The sequence below is a fragment of the Chiloscyllium punctatum genome, chromosome 36 (genome assembly GCF_047496795.1).
Source record: "Chiloscyllium punctatum isolate Juve2018m chromosome 36, sChiPun1.3, whole genome shotgun sequence".
In the NCBI taxonomy this organism is placed as follows: domain Eukaryota; kingdom Metazoa; phylum Chordata; class Chondrichthyes; order Orectolobiformes; family Hemiscylliidae; genus Chiloscyllium; species Chiloscyllium punctatum.
Window position 1 is genome coordinate 37,305,633 of NC_092774.1, and position 3,789 is coordinate 37,309,421.

The following is a 3,789-nucleotide window of genomic DNA, read 5'->3' on the forward strand; positions in this document are numbered from 1 at the left end:
TCAAAATTCTGTTTTCACCGACAGGTCCTGTCAAAACTGCCGAGTTTCTCTTTTGGTCTGGTCTTCTCAGCATACGCAGTCCCTTACGTGAGACATTAATTCAATTCCGAAACCCCTTTATGGAGAAGAATTCCGCTTGGGAACATTTTCCTGACCCCATTAAAAGGCCAAACCTTCGAAGCCAAAGAAGGGCAACGAACACACCGCCCCTGGGTGGGCTCGAACCACCAACCTTTCGGTTAACAGCCGAACGCGCTGACCAATTGCGCCACAGAGACAGGCGCGGCCGGGGGCTGTACCATCGCTTAGTGATTTTATAATTCAGCCTCCCCGCCGAGAATTACAATTGTCGTCTATCAGTTTTACTTTTCCATAATCAAGCCTGGGAGATGTGTTGTGGAGATACCGGGGACAGTCTGCAGACACATCCATGTCACGAGGAACTAGCTTTCTTACTCCGGGGCCGGCGCCCTTCCAGCCTTTCAGTGTTTTGCCTGTTCCCGAGTTCACTCCTTGGCTCGCAGGGGAGAAGGGGTTTGAATTCCTGATGTGCAGGAACGACAATTCTTTCAATGTCTCAGATCAGTTCATGTGCCGAGAACATCAGAGTCAACCTCCCGGCCTCTTCAACAAGGGGACGGTGTCTGGACTGTCTCTGCTCAATCGGACCGGTCATCTTTCATTCTCCTCTAAATCCGCTTCCCAAAGTGTTTCTAAAGGTTCACAAAGCTGGAGACTGGGATTTCTGTTTTGCTTCATGAACATTTGAACATTTTTCCATTGCCTAACTGACAATATTTTGCCAAAATCTCTTCCAATTGTACGCCTTGCCTCATGTCCAGGGATGAGGAATTTCCATTTTGGCGAGACATTGCCAAGGTTGAGAATGTTCGCTTTGGAGCAAAGAAGGTTAACTGGAGATTTCCTGGGGCTGTTGGTAATGATGGGAGAAGAAGCGGTGGGAATGGGCAGATTAATGATCAGAAGAACCAATTGCCACTGACCAGAGTCAGTTACCAGAGGACAGGGATTGAAGTTCTTGAATGAAAAGCAGCACTTGTGCCTAATAAACACAGAGAATACTACAGAATGCCAACAGGTCGAGCAGCATCTGTGGAAAGGGAAACAGAGCTGACGTTGTGAGTCTGGTACGTTGTTTGTTCAGAACCCGAGTTTCCTGCATGGCAATCAATTCCCAGACATGAGAAAACGGGGCTTTATTGAGACGGGTTTTGTGAAGTTTGAGCGATAATGCAACCAACAGGAAGTCATTTAAAATCGCCAGCGAAGAAAGCATAGCCAGCAGGTTACCACGCTTGGCGGGGAGCCCCAAAGGATCTTTACACCAACACCTTATGTGTTCGGCCACAACTACAAGCCCAAAGTTGTGCTCTAAACTTTCTCATGGAATAGTTCTAACAGGAAAGGTGAGTATTGGTCTTGTCCTGTCCGCGCCATAGTCCCAACGTTTCCTGTTCCCCTGGATTTGATCAGGACAGAGGAGGCTGATGGGAGATCGAATTGAACTACACACGTTGATGAGAGATAGAGCGGCTGGGAAGGATCCATTCCCATGCGTAGAGAGATTAATAATCAGGGCCGAAAATAAGGAGCCACTTCAAGAAGTATGGGGTTCATTCAGCAAAGCTAATGTAGAACTGTTCACAGAAAATTGTGATGAAAGTCTCTCGAGTTATTTTGATGAGAAGTGTTGATGATGCTAATACAATCGATCGGATGAACGTAGATTGGTAAATGTATTTGGTGATAGTTCTGTTCTAGCCCTGTGAGCGAAACCTGGATCTGAAGGAGTAGAAGGGACATTAACAACATCGATCTGAAATTGGACACGTGACAAGGAACAGAGCCATCATGAACAGTTGGCTTTTGAACTGGACAAAGTTTCTCGTGAAATTAGCTTGAGGCTTGAGGTATGCAAGGTCAAGATAATTGAGGTAAAACACGGAAACGCTATCCTCATTAGCAGACAGTGAAAGGATTACAAGACACAAATTAATCATTTTCGAGAAGTGATACAGGGGACTGGGAAGATAAGTATTATAAACTGGGAACAACAAAGTTCTGGAGCACAACACTTACATTCAAAGACCGAAAACATCCAGGTCCTGATTAATCAGATTGCATTGTGGTGCTTTTCTGCAAAACATCCACTTGCAATGTCCTACAAAAGAGTGACAAAACCCATCCCTGTCAGCCCAGGATAGAAAATCCGAAGGGATGAACGCATGCTTATTTTCTGAAGATTCACAGAGCTTAGACTGGGTTTTGGTGATTGTTTCTTTTCCACTCCCAGTAGCCGCAGTGGTTGAGGCGTTGAGTTGGGGAGAATAAAATGTGCCCGTGAGCAGCATGTGGGGCTATTTCAGCTTCCCCTCATCTGACTGCGCTGTGAGATGACTCCGATGTTCTCAGGGACATTTACTGACGCGAGACAGTGAAAGGATTCTCATTCCCGCAGATCGGGAATTCAAACCGTATGCCGGCTTCAGGACAATGAGAAAGATTAATTGGGGTGTGTGAAGAAGCTGTGAGCTGCATTTCAAACAGGTAGGTGGAGTCAGATGCATCATCCATTGCGCCCCGGCCCTGTGCGTATCTCACGCCACCATGCTGCAGAGTTCTGACATTAACACGCACATGCGCAGCAATGGGTTCATTCACAAGGTGAACAACCAAAGATAATCACCGTCACTGATTCCCTTCCACAGGCCCAACTTTGTGAAGCAGTATCTTTCACTGGCAAAGGAAACACCCTTGTCCTCAGGTGCCTGCTTCATTTCGATCACGATTTCAAGCCCCTCACTCTTCTAGTCTCATTTCCAAACACTTTGCTCATAGCCTCAAAAGAAGCTCTGCGTGTGTCTGCTTGTTCCACCCGAACAGGCAGTGGGTTGCAGATTACCACCAGTCCCAATTTGAGTGAAATATTTTTCCCCCTCCACTGATTTGAATCTTAAAGAAGAAGCCGGGGAGCAAGCTCCCTTTCTTTTCGACGACATTTCTCATTTTGTACTCGGAAGGGTTCACACCTGCGTGGGGAAACCGCAATGGATTTCAAGTCCATCGCATTAACCACTCGGCCCACGAATACAGAACCACACTGACAGCTTGACTTCCCAGGTCTGTCTGCCTGTGGAGCTGAGAAAGAGTGAATCATCGCAGAGTTTGTTTGAATCCAATCACTTCACAGTGATTCGAAAGGGTGAAATATCTGCACATGATGTTTGCAGATATTTAGGTGTTTCACCCCAAAAGATGAAATGAACTTTCAGTTAGAAATTGCAGGAGGAACTCAGCAGGTCAGGCAACATCTGTGGAAAGAGAATCAGAGGCAACATTCCAAAATTCTGTTTTCTCCGACAGGTACTGTCAAAGCTGCCGAGTTTCTCTTTTGGTCTCGTCTTCTCAGCACACGCAGTCCCTTACGTTAGACATTAATTCAATTCAGAAACCCCTTTGTGGAGAAGATTTCCGTTTGGGGAACATTCTCCTGACCCCATTAAAAGCGCACAGCTTCGAAGCCAAAGAAGAGCAGCGAACACACCGCCCCTGGGTGGGAGCGAACCACCAACCTTTCGGTTAACAGCCGAACGCACTGACCGATTGCGCCACAGAGACAGGCGCTGCCCGGGGCTGCCCCATCGCGTAGTGATTTTATAATTCAGCCCCCCGCCTAGAATTACAATTGTCGTCTATCAGTTTTACTTTTCCAGAATCAAGCCTGGGAGATCTATTGTGGAGATACCGGGGACAGTCTGCAGACACATC

The 3,789-nt window shown here is 46.9% G+C and overlaps 1 non-coding gene across 1 annotated transcript; it reads right to left on the reverse strand.

Moving 5' to 3' along the window:
* Positions 1–204: 204 nt before the first annotated feature.
* Positions 205–278, reverse strand: trnan-guu (transfer RNA asparagine (anticodon GUU)). The gene has a single exon. It is a non-coding gene; the product is annotated as a tRNA-Asn (tRNA).
* Positions 279–3,789: the final 3,511 nt, after the last annotated feature.